Consider the following 21,521-nt stretch of genomic DNA (forward strand, 5'->3'; position numbering starts at 1 on the left):
TCATTTAGCATGCTGCCAAAATGAATAAATAAATTCATTAGTAAATTGGATCTTCTTTCTATTACACGAGTGCTACAGCCACAGCTTCTGTATTCAGTATTGTTGATCCCTCTGAGCACTGTCCTCGCTCAGATAATATAATTAATTAAGGGTGCTCAGCTCCTCGCTGGATTAGCTACTAAAAAAACAAGAAGTATGTTAGTATATTAAACACAGCTCATTGGTTCCTCAAACACAAGAGGTTAATTACATTCAAAATATTTACTTGTAAATTCTCGGAAATATTTTGTAAGTGCTAGAGAGCAATCCAATCTTTGCCACGTGCAGTATGCACTGTCTGATTCATTATGGTTCAGTCATTTTAAGAAGCTGCTGCCTGATTGGTTAGTATAATGATAATTTTGATAGTGCTTCCTCCTTAGCAAGTAACTTTTGGATCTAGGGCTGAATACAATCTTTTGGTATTTTATTGATCTTTTTCAGGTAAATGTTGTTTATCTGCCTCAGTTGTAGAGAGTGGGAAGCTGAGGCAGCTTCTTTGTTGCTGGCAAACAATTTAAGAATTCATAGTGTAGGAACCAATCAATGCACTGGGATTATAGTAATTGATCAAAGCATAGAGATTTGTGCAATCACAGTGTGGTTATATATAAACAACTATACAAGAATAATACCAACCTCTGCACTCTGGCAAATAATGATTGTCAGCCAGCATCCTAGAACATACATAACTGTCTGGGTATTAAGAAATACTCATACAATGGGTAGGCAGATCAGACATCCAGTCAGAGTGCACAAAATTACATAATTCAGAGAAACTGTGCTGTTAAGGATCAGTATCTTTACAGAATCCCAGCAAAGTGATTGGTTGGGACAATTCACGTCAGCATAATTTACATAATATTCTTCTGTGGCGTCTAGTTTCTAGCCTCCCTCCTAAATCTCAACTCCAATTCCGACAAAAATGTTAGTCATTGTGGAAAAGAATGATTCAATAATCCCAAACCGAAGTGTGTAACGTAATCCATCTCAATCTAATTTTTTGGAAGAGCAGAAGACAATAGTGCTCTGCTAAGATGTACAGCTCACATGCACGTGCATAGGGGACTTTCAGGCACCTTTATGTTCCTCAATCCTGCAGTTGTCTCCTGCAGTAAATTAGAACAGCCCCAAGGCTGCTTTATTGTACACCAGCTTCCCATGATATCCTGGCAGTTAGGGATCCTTGGCCTATGGATACCCTAGCCATGCCTTCTCTTCCCAGGCCATGTCCTCTGCACTGTTGCCCTGTGACATCCTAAGAGTCCCCCTACACAAGGAAAATCTTCCAGTGACTGACTGATCTAGATTTAGGGTAACTATGTACCACCCTGTGCTATTCAAGGAGATGGGTCAAGATACTTTGCAGACTGCTTTAATAAGAAACTCACAATGAAAAAGGGAAGCTCCTTTTCTTCTGCTCTTTTATCCAGGGATCAGACTTTCGGAACGTTTTCCCTAATGACAAGGTAACAAAAAATAGCATCCGAAGGGGGTTAGTTTGGATAAAGAGAGAGGTGTCCATTTACTTGTTGTATACAGTCATCACTGTAGAAGTCTGAAGGATGCTTTCAATTGGGTGAAATTTTTAAAAAGGGTGAGATTAAAAAAAAGGTATTTTTGTTTTGTTTCCCCTTTTGAACTTTTGACTATTTTTATGCAAGATGCACCCTCAGTACTGCCCCATGGGAGGTACAGTCATCTGTGTAGTGCTGGCATGGACAAACACAGCAGTGTTGAGTGATACCTAAATTCATTGGAAGGTGACAGAGGAGGAGTTAATATTTTTAGAGCGTTTCTATAAAGCTATTCCACAATAGTTCCTCATGTGGATTCTTATTCTTTGGAAGTGGATTAAGCTAAACCACAAAAAGATACTCTGTGCGAAATAAGAGTGTTCACAGGCTGAGCTAGTGATGAAAAGCCATTGTATTTAAAATTCACACTCTAGCTTGTTTTGCAATAGTGTCTCTGTTTAGACATGACATTATGCTAATTTATATGTCTGGCAGGCACATTTCAAATGTGTGTGTTCCATTTTATCAAAATAGATAATTTGTCATAACTATTTTAAGTTACTGTGGCTAAAACTGGTTTGATCAAGGATGACTATGACCAGCTATATTGATATTCAGAAGCCAGCAGCTTAAGCATATGTTGATATCAATAACATTAATTTATAATGAGTGGGAACAGCATCTAGTCTGTCATATCTAGAAATCCTGGCTTCAGGATGGGAAATCTCATTTCAATACCTTGACATTAATCCTGTAAGTACCTCTGTCTGCTTATTTAGATGTATCCAAACAGATCAAAGAATAAACAAGCACACACTTATCTAGGCATCCTCTACAATTATTGAAAAGCACAATCAAAGACAAAAAATAGCAGCAAACTTCATCAATTACAGCAATGACTTATTAGGCCTTAGAGTAAAAGAGGAAAAAAACAGAATTATTCCACTCTCCCTAAGCATCATCCCTCAAACAACATTTCTTTCCTCAAAATCTCCCATAAAAGATACACCCCTACACATTATGAAAACATGATAGGAACCTCCCTTAGCATCTCAGTAAGCCAGCTGAGTTTTTGAGGGAGAGTGGTTGCAGGAGCAGAAGGAAGAGAGGTGGAGTGCCAAAGGGAAAGGTGACTATCAAATATTTTCCTGTTACAGCTTTTATTTTAACTAGTAGGCAACTTACTGAAAAATAATCCTAAAGTTGCATTTTGTTAAATGGTTCTATTTGAAAATTATTTTAAGATGTTTCAAATGCTGCCTGCCAGTCATTCTGGCTGGACTCCAAGCCCATTTGGTTCTCTCTTTACATTACAAGCAGCTTAAAAACTGAGTGAAAGTCCCTCAAGAACCAAATTCTAAGGATTTGTGTTTTTTCCCCCTCCATATTCTCTGTGAAATTTGGATCCTCTTAAACGAAAGCAGACCTAATCTATGAGCTTGCTTCACTTGCTTTTAGCACAGAACATATTTTTCTAAACATATATCTCATGCAAGCTTAGAAGGTGTTTTACAGACAGATTCTCTCTCTCTCCCCCCCACCCCCCTGAATTAGCAATTTAGTAAAAAATAACATCTCTGCTCAAAATGGTATTAACAATGGCTTGATGACAAGAAAATACAATCCTGTCAAATTGGACTTAATGAATAATTCACAAGGTCCAATTTCACTTGTTATCCCATCATTAAAGAGAGAAAGTGTCTCTATACCATACATGCTTGTTAATAACGACTTTCTGTTATTTGTAGAAATAACACTGAAAACATTTCTCTGAATTGTGATTTCATTTTGTTTTTATTTGAATTCTGATTTTGAATCTCACAGCATTGCAGGCCTCCATATTAAAACCAATAGTTCCTGCTAGACTAAATGACATAGTTGTTTACTCAAATGAATTAAAAAAAAATCCCTATGCTAATAATTTGATTTTGGATTGGAACATTGGAACCTTTGGAACCAAGGGATGTGGTAGATTCTCCAGCACCTGAAATCTTTAAATCAGATGTGGATGTCTTTCAAAAAGAGATACTCTAGTTCAGTCCCAAGTTACTGGGCTTCATGCTAGAATGACTGGGTGAATTTCATTGGCCCACGTTAGGTAAGAGGTCAAATTAGATGATCACAAAGGTTTTAGTCTATGAAGGTAATTCTGGCTATGATGTGGCAAAGCTTTATCAAGTAGGAAGGTTTTCCAGCATTTCCTAAAATTAGCTAGACTGGATTATTTTTAAATCTTCTCTGAAAGCTCATTTCACAGCTGAATGCCCTCAACTCATGTGCTTTGTTGTGGGTTTTGTGATCCCTGTTGTTCTAGGGGAACACAACATCTCCTCCTCCTGCTGCAGAAAGATGGTCTAGTTCTTAAAGAGCTAATCTGGGAGATCCAGATTCAGTTCCCTTCACTGCCACACATTTCCTGTGTTTCCTTAGGCAAATCATTTAGTCTCTGTGCCTCCGTTCCCCAACTACAAAATGGGGTTAGCTGTACTACCCTACTCCAAACAGGTGTTGCAAGACAAACACACTAACAAATGTGAGTCATTAAGCTACTATGGTAATCTTATTTGGAGCCAGAATAGACACACAGAAAAGTCTTGTGATTGATAGATAAAGAAGTAGTTTCTAAGTGTGATGCATTAGTTTTTTGCAGATTAGGACCAATACCTTAAACTGGTAATGGAACTAGAGTGGGAGCCAGTGAAAAGAATGGAGCCTGGGCTTGGTATGTTCATGGCTCCCTAAACTGTGCAGGTGGGCAGCTGTATTTTGCACTACCTAAAATCTTTGCATTGTTTTCACATTCAGTTTCAGATACCCTTTGAGACTGGTTTACTGTAATTCAGTGTAAATTCCAGCTCCAATAGATATGCCAGCATTACTTCTGATCCAGCTAGTGCTCTAAAAATAGAAGCATAAATGCAGTCCTGTGAGCAGCGGGAAGGGTCATAGTCCTGAGTATCATCCCCTCTGAGATCATAAGTACATGCACAGGTGGCTAACCCCTTCCACCACTCATGGTACCACAACTGAACTTCAGCTTTTAATGTGCTAGCTTGATCAGAGCTAGTCCAGGTGTGTGTTATCCCTTCAGTGTAAGACACACCCAAAATGACACATGCATGGATCACTGTGGGGATGTCTTCATTGAGGAGCTGGAGGTGAAATAAAGCAATTTGAGTTACTAATGCTGCCTGGTCATCCAAGGTCAGTGATGAGTCGAATATCACACTCCGGTTAGGGTTGCCAACTTTCTAATTGCACAAAACTGAGCACCCATGCCCTGTCCTGAGGCCCCGGCCCCGCCTTCCACTCACTGCAGCCCCCCTCCCTTAGTTGAACACTCTCCCCCACCCTCACTCACTTTCACTAGGTTGGGGAAGGGGGTTGAAGTTTGGGAGGGGGTGAGGGCTCCATCTGGGGGTGTGGGCTCTTGGGTGGGGCCAGAAATGAGGTGTTCAGGGTGTGGGAGGGGGTTCATGGCTGGGGCAGGGTGTTTGTGTGTCGGAGGAGGTGTGAGCTCCAGGAGGGAGCTTAAATGAGGGAGAGGGCTCAGGTCTGGGGATTGGGGTGTGGGAGGGTGTGCGGGAGGTGATTCTGACCTGCGGGAGGGGGTTCCAACCTGGAGCACGGGGTCAAGGGGAAGGAAAGGGTTCAGGTTCTGGCCAGGCAGCGCCTACCCCAGGCAGCTCCTGGTTGGTGGTGCAGCAGGGCTAAGGCAGGCTTCCTGCCTGCCCTGGCTCCATGCTGCTTCTGGAAGCAGACGGCATATGTGACCCCTAGGCGGAGGTGCAGCCCCTAGGCGGAGGTGCGGTCAGGCAGCTCTGCATGGTGCATGCGCTTGCTCCCACAAGTACTGCCCCTGCAACTCCCATTGGCCATGGTTCCTGGCCAATGGGAGCTGCGGAGTCAGTGCTTGTGGGTGGGGGTAGTGCGCGGAGCTTCCCTGATAGCCCCTGTGCCTAGGGGTCACAGGGACATGCCGGCCACTTTTGGGAGTTGCATGGAGCCAGGGCAGGCAGGGAGCCTACCTTAGCCCTGCTGCACTGCTGACTGAACTTTTAATGGCCTGGTCAGCAGGGCTGACCCGAGCTGCCAAGGTCCCTTTTCGACCAGGCATTCTGGTAAAAAACCAGATGCCTGGCAACCCTACAGGAGGTTTTTGCTCCACTTTTATTAATGGGGCTCTAAGTTGTTAATGGAAATGGGGGAAACATTTTCCTAGCTAGTTCTTTGAAGCATTTTCCCCCTGCCAATCCACATCAGTTTGGTTTTGCCTGAGTTGAGTTTGAATTAGCTTCTCTTCATGCCGGAACTTATTTCTTGGGGTGTTGTGATATGTTAGGAGTGGAAGTACTAAGCCTTTTGATTAAGCATTCAACTTCTGGGTGCCTTGTCAGAACTAAACCTTTGACATTTTTGAAGTTTATCACTTTTTATATGCTTCAATTCAGAGTGAGATACCCAGTTGGTTGTTATCAGCATATTGTTGGTGTCTGAGCCCATGGAATCTCACACTCTCTCCTGCTAGTCTTGTATAGATATTGGAGATAAGACAGCATAGTATGAATCCCTGTGGGATTCCATAGCAGTCAATGCTAGGCCCAGATGCTAGCAGTATGGCTAAATTGTTAGAGCCATGCTGGGGTTAGGGGTGGGGGTGAGATGTGTGGGACAGAAATCAAAGACAATAGTTGACACCAGAGTCAGGAACCAGCACCGAGAGTCAGAGCTGGAGTCTGGAACCAGGAACAAGGCTGGAGCTGATGCAGGACAGGAGCAAAACAGGAATAAAAGCAATTGCAACTGTGGGCTGAAGCACTGGACAGCCAGACCTGCTGCTGCTAACTGAAAAGCAGGCCTGCTGGATTCAGGAACCAGGCCTAACTCTCCTCAGCCAATTAGGCAGTCCTACAGCAACCTAGCTGAGCTGTTTAATCTGACTGGAGGCAGGGATGGCTAATCCTCAAAAACAGTTGAAGGTGTTTAATCCTGACCGTCATCATTCTGAGTTCTGCTGAAGCACCATAATTGGAGGCAATATAGTGCTGCACCATCTACTCAAGCTAAATCATAGAGGTATATTAGCAATGAACTTGGAAATAGTGCTTGTATCTATGGACATGAGGAAGTTGTTTTTTAGTGTTATCATGCCTGTCTCCATGCTGTGCCTTGGTTCGGAGACTGAGTGCAAAGTAGCCAGAATGTTGGCAGATCACAGGAAGAACCAGTGAATGTGAATATGGAGAATGAAAAAGGTTTCCAAAAAGAACATTGCAATTCATTAAATTTCCAGCTGCTGAAATTTTCTTAGGCTATGCTCTCAATAGAAGTGTCCATGTGTCAAGCATTAAAGGAGACAAAGTTAAGCATTAAAACTGGTTTACAATTTGAATTTCAAAATCTGACAGAAAAAGGGGAGACATTTCACAATTGTTTTTTACAAAAATTGTTCCTGTTTTCAATTAGCTCTATTAGTCAACCAGAAAATGTTTCAATTAATCATTAGTTTGGATAAGATAACTGACTCAACCTTTTGCCTGAAATTCAAACAAAATATTTTTCAAATTCAAAGAATCTCATGTACATTTTTCACAATTACTTCATGTTTTCTCATGCATCTCCATGTCCTGGCTCCAGACAGAAGCAGAAATAAAATTTACAACTCAATTTCTCTGACTCAAGAAGTGCAGACAGGCCAGATAAGTTTTGGTTAAGCCTCCAACTTCTAGGTATCTTGTTCAAACTGAAATCTAGACATTTTGGAAATATATCACTTTTTCTCCATCCCACCAAAATCTGTGTACACTCCAAGCCCTTATTCAAAGACTAATTAGTTTTCCCATTCGTAGCATCCATTTTCACTCTTGCTTCCCTAATTTCCAATTTCCTGCAAAACATAGGGCCAAAATTTAAAGCTATCCTCCAATTTTGAACTCATAATTTGTTGGAGTACAAATTTTTCAAGGAAAATGGCTGTGGATGCAAATTTTGGCAAGCATCTAATGTGGGTCAATCACATGCCAGAATTGGTGTTTACAAAATTGTGCCCTCATTTGACTGTGGAGGCCATGTTAAGGCTACTTTAAAAATTGGGCTTATAATGAAAATGTTGTTCATCCTATTACATTATTACATATTTTCCAATATTAGTGGTCATATCAGTAAAGACATAGAATAACATATCCAAAAATATTTATTATATGCTTAGGACACTTACAAAAATATGATACGCTTAAATTAAATTTATTGCTGCTTGTGTTTTACTTAGGGCTGTCAATTAATGGCAGTTAACTCATGTGATAAATTAAAAAAATTAATCGCGATTAAAAAATAATAGTGATTAATCTCAGTTTTAATCACACTGTTAAACAATAATAGAATACCAATTAAAATTTATCATAAATATTTTGGGATGTTCTTCTACATTTTAAAATATATTGATTTCAATTACAACATAGAATATAAAGTGTACAGGGTTCACTTTGTATTATTATTTTGATTACAAATATTTGCACTGTAAAAATGTAGATTTTTTTGTTACATAACTGCACTCAAAAACAAAACAATGTAAAACTTTAGAGCCTACAAGTCCACTCAGTCCTACTTACTCATAGACTCATAGACTCATAGATATTAAGGTCAGAAGGGACCATTTTGATCATCTGGTCTGACCCCCTGCATGCTGCAGGCCACAAAACCATCCCTACCCCTTCCCTTGACTCTGCTGTTGAAGTCCCCAAATCCTGTGTTTTAGTGACTTCAATTGGCAGAGAACCCTCCTGCTAGCGATCCCTGCCCCATGCTGCGGAGGAAGGCGAAAAACCTCCAGGGCCTCAGCCAATCTACCCTGGAGGAAAATTCCTTCCCGACCCCAAATATGGCGATCAGTAAATCCCCGAGCATGTAGGCAAGAGTCTCCAGCTTGACCCTTGTTAGCCATATACTATTTACCTGCCATTGCTCGGTATTCCTTGGCTAATATGTTTTTCCATTAAACCATTCCCTCCATAAACTTATCCAACTTAATCTTGAAACCAGACAGGTCCCTCGCCCCCACCGTTTCCCTCGGAAGGCCGTTCCAATATTTCACCCCTCTGACGGTCAGAAACCTTCGTCTAATTTCAAGCCTAAACTTCCCCACGGCCAGTTTATATCCATTCGTTCTCGTGTCCACATTAGTACTAAGCTGGAATAATTCCTCTCCCTCCCTTGTATTTATCCCTCTGATATATTTAAAGAGAGCAATCCTATCCCCCCTCAGCCTTCGTTTTGTCAGACTAAACAACCCAAGTTCCTCTAGTCTCCTTTCATACGACAGGTTTTCCATTCCTCTGATCATCCTAGTGGCCCTTCTCTGCACTCGTTCCAGTTTGAGTTCATCTTTTTTAAACATGGGAGACCAGAACTGCACACAGTACTCTAAATGAGGTCTCACCAGCGCCTTATACAACGGAAGCAGCACCTCCTTATCCCTACTAGATATACCTCGCCTAATGCATCCCAAGACCGCATTGGCTTTTTTCACCGCCACGTCACATTGTCGACTCATAGTCATCCTGCGGTCTACAAGGACCCCTAGGTCCTTCTCCTCTTCCGTTACTTCTAACCAATGCGTCCCCAATGCTGATGCAGAGCTCTCCAGCAGAGGTGACCGTGCAATCGCAGAATAGAAAGAGGGCCCCAGCATGGACTGATTGGGAAGTCTTGGATCTGATCGCTGTGTGGGGCGATGAGTCCGTGCTTTCGGAGCTGCGATCGAAAAAACGGTTTTTTTAACATTCAAGTTTCTTCACTATGTCCACAGGTGTTTTCCCAATCGCTAAGACAAACTAGTTTGTTTACATATATGGGAGATAATGCTGCCCGCTTCTTATTTACAATGTCACCTGAAAGTGAGAACAGGCGTTTGCACGACACTTTTGTAGCCGGTGTTGCAAGGTATTTACATGCAAGATATGTTAAACATTCGTATGCCCCTTCATGCTTTGGCCACCATTCCAGAGGACATGCTTCCATGCTGATGATGCTAGTTAAAAAACTAATGCATTAATTAAATTTGTGACTGAACTTCTTGGGGGAGAATTGTATGTCTCCTGCCCTGTGTCTTACCCACTTTCTGCCATATATTTCATATTATAGCAGTCTCAGATGATGACCCAGCACATGTTGTTGTTTTAATCAGGGCTTTGAAGCGGAGCAGCTCCGGAGCAGTAGAGCTGCAGGTTTTCGCCTGGAGCTGGAGCAGAGCTGGAGCACAGCTCCCAAGCCCTGGTTTTAAGAACACTTTCACTACAGATTTGATAAAAGGCAAAGACGGTACCAACGTGTTAATTACAGCACTTGACCCAAGGTTTAAGAATCTGAAGTGCCTTCCAAAATCTGAGAGGAATAAGATGTGGAACATGCTTTCAGAAGTCTTAAAAGAGCAATAGTCCGATGTGGAAACTACAGAACACAAACCACCAAAAAAGAAAATCCACCTTCTGCTGGTGGCATCTTACTCAGATAATGAAAATGAACATGGGTTGGTCCGCACTGCTTTGGATCGTTATTGGGCAGAACCCATCATCAGCACGGACGTATTTCCTCTGGAAGCATGAAGGGCCATATGAATCTTTAGCACATCTGGAACGTAAATATCTTGTGACACTGGCTACAACAGTGCCAATGCTTGTTCTCACTTTCAGGTGACACTGTAACCAAGAAGAGGACAATATTATCTCCTGCAAATGTAAACAAACTTGTTTGTCTGAGCGATTGGCTGACAAAGAAGTTAGGACTGAGAGGACTTGTAGGCTCTAAAATTTTATATTGTTTTATTTTTGAATGCAGGTTCTTTTGTACATAATTATATATTTGTAAGTTCAACTTTCAAGATAAAGAGATTGCACTACAGTACTTATATTAGGTTAATTGAAAAATACTATTTCTTTTGTTTTTTACTATGCAAATATTTGTAATAAAAATAAATATAAAGTGAACACTGTACACTTTGTATTCTGTGTTGTAATTGAAATCAATATATTTGAAGATGTAGAAAACATCAAAAATATTTAAATGGTATTTTATTTTTGTTTAACAGCACGATTAATTGCACAGTTAATTTTTTTAATCACTTGATAGCCCTAGTTTCACTATTAAAACCTTGCAGAAAATAGAAAAAATGACTCAATAGCTTATAAATAGAACATACTTCTCTGGGGTCACCATATGCTTGCAAGAGCTCTCTGTTCTACAGTAGAGAAGAGTCTCCTCTAATCTATTTGATCTGTTGAGTGCTTGATCTTAGTCAAAGAATAGCTCACTAACATTCAAGTTTCTTCACTATGTCCACAGGTGTTTTCCCAATAGCATGTTTTCACACAGAGGTTTCATTATATCACTAACCTTCATTAGTCAGGGAGTAAGCAGTCACATGGAGAGAGCAGCTAGTGGGTTCGTTTTTCACGGGCATCATGCTGTTTTCTCTTCACTGATGGCTGGCTGCTTAAGCCTGAACATAACCAGCAATTTGGGTTTAATTTTTTTTCTTCCTTTACATCCATCCATCACATATACAGTAATTAATGTCTATTTTTGATCAGTTTTAGTTATGACGTTTCCCTAGAAGCAGGGAAGATCAATGCCTAAAACATGTTGTGCTCACTTGATCGATTTCTTTAGATCAGTAGCATTGTAGGGTAGCCAAGCTTGCAACAGAAACTTATCAAATTGTTTTCATATTTCAGCACCTTTTCTTCTCTTGGGCCTGGTCTACACTAGGAGGTTATGTCGAATTTAGCAGCGTTAACTCGAATTAACCTTGCACCCGTCCACACAACGAAGCTCTTTATTTCGACATAGAAGTCTCTTTAAATCGATTTCTGTACTCCTCCCCGACGAGGGGAGTAGCACTAAATTCGACATGGCCATGTCGAATTAGGGTAGGTGTGGATGTAATTCAACGCTAATAGCTCCGGGAGCTATCCCACAGTGCACCACTCTGTTGACACTCTGGACAGCAGTCCGAGCTCAGATGCTCTGACCAGCCACACAGGAAAAGCCCCGGGAAAATTTGAATTCCTTTTCCTGTCTGGCCAGTTTGAATCTCATTTCCTGTTTGGACATCGTGGCAAGCTCTGCAGCACTGGCAACGATGCAGAGCTCTCCAGCAGAGGTGACCGTGCAATCGCAGAATAGAAAGAGGGCCCCAGTATGGACTGATTGGGAAGTCTTGGATCTGATCGCTGTGTGGGGCGATGAGTCCGTGCTTTCGGAGCTGTGATCAAAAAAACGGTATGCGAAGATCTATGAGAAGATCTCCAAAGCCATGACGGAGAGAGGATACAGCCGGGATGCAACGCAGTGCCGCGTGAAAATTAAGGAGCTGAGACAAAGGTACCAGAAGACCAAAGAGTCAAACGGACGCTCCGGATCCCAGCCCCACACATGCCGTTTCTATGAGGCACTGCATTCCATTCTAGGTGCGGCCGCCACCACTACCCCACCACTGTCCGTGGACTCTGACGATGGGGTATTGTCGACGGCCGCTTCCTCGGAGATGTTCACGGACGGGGAAGATGAGGAAGGAGATGAGGAGGACGAGGCAGTCGACAGCGCTTTCAACGCTGATTTCCCCGACAGCCAGGATCTCTTCATCACTCTCACGGAGATCCCCTACCAACCCTCCCAAGGCGGTAACCCAGACCGTGAATCAGGGGAAACATCAGTAGGTAAGTGTTTTAAACATTTATTTTGAACAGAATAGGAATGGTATCTTAACAATGGGTTTTTCATGATTAGTTTGCCCTAGGCGCTTTAGTGTCTAGTCCTTGCCAGTGCAGCTACTGGAAAAGTTTGTCAACATGTCCGGTTTTTCATGATTAGTTTGACCTAGGCACTTTAGTTTTTAGTCCTTTCCAGTGCAGCTACTGGAAAATTCTTCAATATGTCCAGGGATAGAGCAGAAATCCTCCCGGGACATCTCCACGAAGGACTCCTGGAGGTATGTGAAAGCCTTTGCATCAGGTTCCTGGGGAGAGCGGCCTTATTGCATCCTCCATGGTAGGAAACTTTTCCACGCCAGGCTAGCAGCAAGTACTCCGGGATCATTGCCTCGCAAAGCATGGCGGCATACAGCCCTGGTGCTTGCTGGCATTCACTCAGCATGCGGTCTTTCTCTGTCTCCGAAATCCTCATCAGAGTGATATCACTCATGGTGACCTGCTTTGAATTAGGGGAATGTTAGTATTGGGACTGATTGCCAGCAAGCACCAGGCACTCAATGGGAAGGCCGAAAATTCGACCTTGTACTGAGTGCGCATGTGATAGGTGCTGTGCATGGTCTTGTTCACAGAGAAAGACTATATTCATTGTTCGCAAAACTGTATCTTTCTGAGGAATTCACTCCCTTTTTCCCATCCCGCAGCTGCGAGTGTCTCCCGAGCTACCCTGGCATCCCCCTCCCAGAGGCTGGTGCAGATCAGGCAACGAAAGAGAAGGACACGGGATGAGATGTTCTCAGAACTTATGGGCTGCTCCTGAGCTGAGGCGGCACAGCAGACCCAGTGGAGGGAGAACATGTCACAATAACAGCAATCACACAGCGAACGGGAGGACAGGTGGCAGCAGGAAGACCAGCTGGCGACAAACGCTGTTTGGACTAATGAGGGAGCAAACGGACACGCTCCAGCGCCTTGTAGATGTTCTGCAGGACTGGAGGCAGGAGGACAGAGCCCCGCTGTATTCTCTCTCTAACCGCCTTCCCCCGCCACAAAGTCCCATCCCCCCCTCACCCGAAGTCCCAAGAAGGAGAGGCGGCAGGGGCCGTGAAAACAGTCACTCCACCCCTGCAGACTGCTCAAGTGACAGAAGGCTCTCATTCCCAAAGATATGATAAGTCCTTTCCTTCACTCCAAAAGCACATCACCCAAGCCCCCGCCCCAGTTTCATCCCCTAACTGTTTAGTTCTTAATAAAAAATATGTTTCTGTTAATTGCTGTTTCCCTCATGTTCTTTTAGAGGACAGTGTGTTTTAAGGGGGGGTAGGGGGTTGGTAATTGGAGAGGACAGTCACCTTTACCAGAGTACAGACACGGGGGCAAATTCAGCAGAAGGTCACACACACATTGCAGTCACTAGGCACCCTGGTCAGTCTGGGAGGTGGTTTTCATGTTCTGTGTGGGGGGGCTATGTGAGTTTGTGGTGGGGGAGGGCGGATAGAGATCTTATGCAGCGGTCCTTAGCCTGGATGACAGAGCCACGCAGCAGGGGATCTGTAACCGCCCTCTCCCTCCACAAAGTCACACAGCCCCCACACACAGAGTCCCGAAAAGGAGGGGTGGCAAGCTCCGTTGAAACAACCAGTCCGCCACTGCGGACCATTCTAGGAGCAGGAGCCTGTCATTCCTCGAGTTTAGAAGCGTCCTTTCCATCACTACACCTGCTCCCCACCACAGTCTGCGATCCAGTTTCAACACTTTACCACAAAATCCTTAATAAAGAAAACGGTGTTAATGAACAAAGTTTCATTTATTTTATTTTTAAAGGTGTGTTGGAAGGGGGTGAAGGGGGTTGGTAACTGGAGAGGATAGTCAACATTAACTGGGTAAAGAAACGGGGGCAGGTTCAGCTTCTGTTTAAACAAACTTAATAGTCAAAGGTTACCCTGCTCACTCTGGAACCTAGCTTTCAAAGCTTCCCAGATGCACAGGGCGTCCCGCTGGGCTCTTCTAATCGCCCGGCTGTCTGGCTGGGCGTAATCAGCAGCCAGGCGATTTGCCTCAACCTCCCACCCCGCCATAAAAGTCTCCCCCTTGCTCTCTCAGAGATTGTGGAGCACACAGCAAGTTGCAATAATAATGGGGATATTGGTTTCGCTCAGATCAGAGCGAGTCAGTAAGCTTCTCCATCTCCCCTTCAGACGTCCAAAAGCACACTCCACCACCATTCTGCACTTGTTCAGCCGGTAGTTGAAGAGTTCTTTTTCACTGTCCAGGGTGCCTGTATAGGGCTTCATGAGCCAGGGCATTAGCGGGTAGGCTGGGTCCCCGAGGATGACTATAGGCATCTCCACATCCGCGCTGTCAATCACCAGAAAAGTGCGTGAACTGATTGCCTACCGGCGCTTTCACGGATGGAGGGCAGGAGTGACTGTTGAATGATGACAGTTACCCAAAACCACCCTCGACACATTTTTTGCCCCAGCAGGCATTGGGGGCTCGACCCAGAATTCCAATGGGCAGCGGGGACTGCGGGAACTGTGGGATAGCTGCTCACAGTGCACCGCTTCCAATGTCGACGCTTGCCCCGTTAGTGTGGACTCACAAAGTCGAATTACTGTCCTTAGTGTGGATACACACGTTCGACTTTGTAATATCAGTTCCACAAATTCGCTTTAAGTAAAATCGAAATACTCTCGTAGTGTAGACATACCCTTGGAAGTTTATTTCTTAGTGACTGTAGTTGGCTGGCTGTCGGCCTAGGCTTGTACATCATCTCTTTATGTCTCTTGCCCATGGATCCCCTCTCGAACCCTCACTTGTGGGCAAGCTCATTGTTCATTGTAGGAGTTGAGCTCAGTCTCAGCGTTCTTTCGGAGGATAATTATCTCCAGTCCCTGCTGCTGTTTCTCAGATCCAGCTACAGGGCACTGATGGAGAGCAGACATCCACAGCCCCTCACAGGGCTGCAGTGTTAGTCTGCCCTAAATAAGGGTGGGGACCGCTAGCCACTGCCTCAACCTAGGCTCCATAACATACTTCCCCCTATAATCTGTGACCAGCTTCACCTTTTTAAGCTCCCCTTCTCAAAGTAGAGCATGTGATGCAAATGTGCCCAATTGGCACTGCCTAAGTGCAGCGATGCTCATTAAGCTTGTAGTCATTGGGATGAGAGTGTTTTCCATTACAGGGACATCTTGCTCAACATAAATGTTCATGTATTTAAAAGATTTTGAACTGCATAATAATCAAGTAACTTCCCACCTTCAGTAAGTGTATGGCAGTACTAAACACTAATGATATTACAATAGTGACATTGCTTCTATAGTAATACTTCCTTTCTTTCACTCTTTTGTTCTTGTCTATTTACATTGAAGCAGGGGCTTTCCCTTACATGTGTAGGGACAGTTCCTAGAACAATAGAGCCCATATCATAATTAGGGACTCTAGGGACTACCAATATCCAAATAATATTGATAAATGCTATACTATGCACTAGAGACAAACTAGTTGGAATATACACCTATTGGCATGTAAAAAGTACTTAAAAAGATGTCATTCAAGCAGATGTTCCAATGTCAAAGGCTGTAAACAGTACTTAAAAATATGTCATTCAAGCAGATCTTTCAATGTCTGCCACATCATTCCCAGAACTGCTGCTTTTAGGGGTGATATTTTCACTTATAAAGGCAGGTACCACATGGCGCACACCACAGGCAGATAATTGTATGGGTAGTAAAATGGCCACTTTATCCATAGGCATCTCCACACCCATCTTTTTTTAGCTTCCTGAAACATTCTAACACGGTTAACCTTGTCTCTGCTGTGCATCCTTCAATCAAAACTTGTGCTTTGTCCCTTAAATATTTTTGTACTTCATCTCACTAACACTAAGTTGCATTTTGACTCTCCTTTTCTGGGGGTTTGCAGTGATGAGAAATATGTAAATTACAGGAGAATTGGGTTTAATCAATTAGTGAAGTGTTTTGAGCAAAAATCTTTTCCATTTTGCAACTTTTCCAACCACGAATTAGACATTTTTTCAAAAATCATGTAAAAATAACATAAGTAGTTTTTGTCATCCCAATTGACATTCTTCAATACTGACACACAAACCTTCAGAAGAAAATCCCAAATGCCTGATAAGATACTCTTTCAATAAAGAGGATTTTAAAAATCAACAGCTAGTTCTTCCTCATAACCCTTAGAAAGAAATGCCACCAACAATTATTCTTGAAATCTTGTTCATGGGTAGCATAGTGTGACAAGCTAACTCCTCACTGTTCCAGTTCAAGCAAGGTACACTGCATAATACATCAATAATCCCCTCTTCAACCGTGGACCACTACCTAAGATAAAAGTCCTGGCATTTGGGAAAGAGAAAGTAGTGGATCCAAATCCTCAGCAGGATCACCAGTCACAGGAATGTCAATTTGATAGTTGTTATTCATGCATTGGTTGAAGTCAGTTTTTGATTGCAAGGTCCTGACGTGCTTGACCAGGATGTCCCCTTCCCCTTAATAACATGAAGGCACAATTTCTTTTATACTGCACTTTCTAATTTCCCATTTGGAAGCTTAGGCTATATGAAAAAGGCCGTCTTTGATAAATTGTTCAATCCTGTGTTCTCCTCTCTGATGACCTTTAATCAGTTCCTGACTTTTTCTGGAAATTAGATTCCATGTATCAAAGGGCTCTTTTTTTCTCTCCTTATTTGATGCTTGCATCATGGGTTGTATCATCATTTTTTGATCCATTATTTGTTTTTCATTCTCTGTAAAGATCAGTGTAAACATCCCCTAATCTATTAATGTCTTTAAATATTGTCCCAAAGGTATATTTTTAAATTGCTAAAAATGACAACCAACTAAATCACAATAAAATTTAGTCAGGGGCTTGGGATGAAAATTGTCAGGAAAAAATGCTTTTATTCCAGAGAGTTTCAGAACCAGCAGATGACTCTAGGCCCCAAAACATTAAGAGCCAGATTCTAAGCAGCTATGAATTTAAAAGCACCATTCAATCAACCTATGCATATTTACAGTAGCTCAAGGTATTGACCTTAATGCTGAATATGGCTATGAAATTTTGGAGAAAACTGATGAGGCAAGTATGCAGTCTTGTACACACTTTGCTTCTTTTCTTTTCAATAAAGGACTGTAAAGTAGTGGAGTTAGGAATGTATTTAACATATTATGAAAAAAAATCTCTCTTACAGCTCTCCTGTCCCCCAACACATACTTTAATGTTTGTTCGTGTGTGTGTGAAATCACCAAACATTTTCCCCTGACTTGTTTCCATAAAATCACCAAACATTTTTCCCCTGACTGGTTTCCATCTCAGATTAAACAACTGAACTGATAAAACTGCAGGATGTTCCTCAAAGCATGGTAATAAAAAAATACTTAGCACTTTCCTTCAAATTGCTTTGCAAACATTAAAGCCCAGATCCTGACAACTGCTGAACGTCCTCACATCTCATTGACATCATATGGAGGAAACAGATCTTATTAATCATGACCTAACCCCAGTTTTACACCTGTTTAAATTTCAGCACCAAGATAAGCTCTGCATAGCAAAAAGGGAGACTGCCAGGGAGCCAGTTGCAGCTCCTTTCATCTCAGACTGTCCTAAGATCTGCTTACTTATTCAAGATGACTATGGGCCCTAAGGACAATATGTCAGCTGAAAATTGCTCTGTTCTGCTCTGTCCCTCATATACCCACCCTTTTCTGTGGCTCCCCCAGCTTTACACCAGCTGATAATTTCCTCCTGCTTGGGAAATTCTCAACTGTCCAGCTGTGGCCAGATTATCTCTTCTTTGTGCTGCTCATTTTGGAAAAAGGGGAAGGAAAAAAGGCCAAGAAACTGGCCCATTGGCTTCACTGACATTATACTGGTACAAAACTGGAGTAGTATAGTGGTGAATCGATCTATAGCAGTTTTAGTAACTCACAACACTTCTGTGATGTAGACAACAATTATTACTCCACTGAGACTGGGTAACTGAGGCAGAGGGGTTAAATGACTGGCCAAGATCCATAGTGTCGTGTCGCCAGAAAAGCCAGTGTTAGAACTCAAAATTTTCTGGCTCCTAATTTTGTGCTCATGCTACCAGACCATATCTGCTTTTCTAAAATACATTTAGTATTTTATAAAATAGCAGACTTGCCTTGAGTCAAGCATTGCAAAATGTTTTTTGTTTTCCCCTCTGTTGTTTCTTTTGCCTTATACAAGATTCAACTGACAAACTAATTTCTTAGGGGATGGGAATACATTTTCCAAGTATTCTTTATATAAAACTATTGTCAAAGTATCTCCATGTCTCTTGGGCAATGTGTTTGGAACAGGAAATAGGAAATTAGGATTCCTGGACTCTATTCCTGACTTCAGTAGTGACTCTTGTTGAACCTTTCTGTTCCTCAGTTCAACCATCTGTAAAATGGGTATAACAAAAATCAATTCACTAGTGGTGAGTAAGAAACTTAACTCCAACAGATCACTGAAAATAGCAGTAGCAGTGTGCTATTGAAATTGAGGTAATTAACTAGGCCTCCGTACAACTAATCTTACCAGCAGCAGTAACTTGGATGAGTCTTGTTAGTTTTACAAGACTAGCAACTGAATGAAACTAAGGTCTTACTGAAATAAAAGTTAAACCTCTCCTTTCTTGCACCTTACAGAGCAACAGAAGAAGATAGTATTTTTGCTATTGTTGATACTTCTAGGGTTGTAAGCAATGGCAAAGCAAAACTGACAAAAAAGTCTGGTTAGTACGCTGTCACTGTTCACAAGGTTATTGGGTACCAGTTAAATAGAGTAGAATCATCTGTTTCAGCCTGCTGCAAATGGGGTGAAATACGAGTAGCAGCAAATACAAAAGGGTGATTGGGAGGTGGGGGGGGGGGGGGGAGATCTGTAAGAGTGTAGGAGCTGGATTTTATAATGTCACAGAAGAATTAATGTATGATTTGATTTCATCCTGCCACCCTTTTTGAATAGCAGACAGGAATGACAGACCAGAACAATCTTTATGACTGATTGTGGTCACCTTTTTGTTTTAGGATAAGTTATAATGTCTACTATGGTTTCCTGTATGTATTACTAATTAGGCCCTCTAGTTAAATATACATTTCTTTGTTTTAAGACTTTAGTAAGTAAGAGACAGGATCTTGTATTGTATCTATGTTAAGGAGATTAGAGGAATGTTGAGGGCCTGAAGCCCCAATGTGAATTGTTTTAGTTATAAGATTTAACAAGGCTTGATTTACAGTGTATTCTGCTAAATATACAATACTGCTGTCTGTATACCTTTGAAGGTTTCTGTAAGAGATTGTTTGTGTGAATGAGGAATGCATGCATCAGGAAAAGATAAGGTGTGAAAGCCATCACAAATGTCCAGATGGTCAAGAAGAAGTGAGAAACTTGGAAAGACCAGAAGACAATCAGAAAACATCCAGTGTATCCGATGCTAAATATGTTAGCAGCACTGACGACCTCAGAGGTGAGGCAGGCACTCCCGAAGGCGAGACAACAAATAGGAGATAACGATGGGAAGCCCGACAATAACCATCAAATGATAACACCACTTAAGATTAATGATTAATGATAACACCATTTAAGATTAAGATTAATGATTACAGGATGACATTGCAAAATGCACGGACTCAAATGGGAATTTACAACTATAAAGCTGGGGTGTTTTGCTATGGAACTCTGGGTTCAGTCCTGCAAAGCCTCAGAGCATCAGATCACGACCGACAAGAGCCCAGCTCCACACTCGTGCTCAATCTAACTGGCCATTAGATTGACTTGAGCTACAACAGATTGATAGCTATAAACATCACTGGCAAAACTGTGTGTGTGTGTGTGTGTGACTGAAAAGCATATGCTAACTGTTGTATTTTCAATAAATGCTGGGTATTTGCCCTCCTCTATAAAGATCCCGTGTGCTTTGTATGAGCATAACATAAGAGTCCATGGAGAAGACAAACAGCATGAAAGACAGAGAATGGACAGGAATTTGGGAGGAGGAAATTCCCAAGAAGTGGGAAGAAGATCCTAGAATAGAAAAGGATGGAGATTGTCTGTGCTTGGTGTCTACTTGTAAGGTTTTATTTTTCTTTTCTTTTGTCTTTCTTTTTTAAAATTTGAGCACAATCCCTTTAGCTTTCTGAGTTACGAGTCCTTGATAAAAATGCATAGTTCACATTTTACAAAAATATCTGGTCACTTTTTATTCCCACATGTAATAAATTCAAAATTGATTGACATTTGAGACATCAAACTTAACGCACATGAATCATCCTCACCCAGGAGTATGTCCTTTCATAGATTTGGAAAAGATAGTAATAAAGTTAGAAGCAATTAAACAAGTCATTTATGAGCATGCTCAGTGGCCTTCTGATAAGGATTTTAAACTAATGGAAGTTCATCACTTCTGAACACGTTCTTCCTGACTAGGGGCCCAGTCAAGGACAGGCTATTGCTTAAGACAGTTTTCATGAGTGACTCTCTAAATCAGGGGTAGGCAACCTATGGCACGCATGCCGAAGGCAGCATGCGAGCTGATTTTCAGTGGCACTCACACTGCCCAGGTCCTGGCCACCGGACCGGGGGGGCTCTGCATTTTAATTTAATTTTAAACGAAGCTTCTTAAACATTTAAAAACCTTATTTACTTTACATACAACAATAGTTTAGTTATATATTATAGACTTATAGAAAGAGACCTTTTAAAAATGTTAAAATGTATTACTGGCACGCGAAACTTAAATTAGAGTGAATAAATGAAGACTCGGCACACCACTTCTGAAAGGTTGCCGACCCCTGCTCTAAATGTTTGATTTAAACACCACACAAACAAACCAAAAACACCACTGGAAACCACCTTAGCAACTACTTTATCATCAGGGATGAGAAAAAATGGGCACTGTACAAGAATGTGAATAGACTCAAAACAATGGTATTAAAAAATCCTGGATCTGTGACATTTTTAGGATCCCTCCACAATTTTTGATGTATTTGTCTTCCCTCTGCAAATTCTAAACCATTGTTATTGATTTTTTTAGTTATGTTTTTGTCTTCTTCTGTTGCTAAGATACAGACATAAAGATCTACTATTAAAACAGCTGTGCAGACAAACAACATCCATCTGTTTATTTCAGTTTTTAAGAGTGCCCCAGGTGCTCATGCAAAAATTAAAATGACAAGTGCATAAACAATTACTGCAACTGCCCAAGCCTCCTACAAATACACAGTCATTT

The sequence above is a fragment of the Chrysemys picta genome, chromosome 6 (assembly GCF_011386835.1).
Source record: "Chrysemys picta bellii isolate R12L10 chromosome 6, ASM1138683v2, whole genome shotgun sequence".
Lineage (NCBI taxonomy): Eukaryota > Metazoa > Chordata > Testudines > Emydidae > Chrysemys > Chrysemys picta.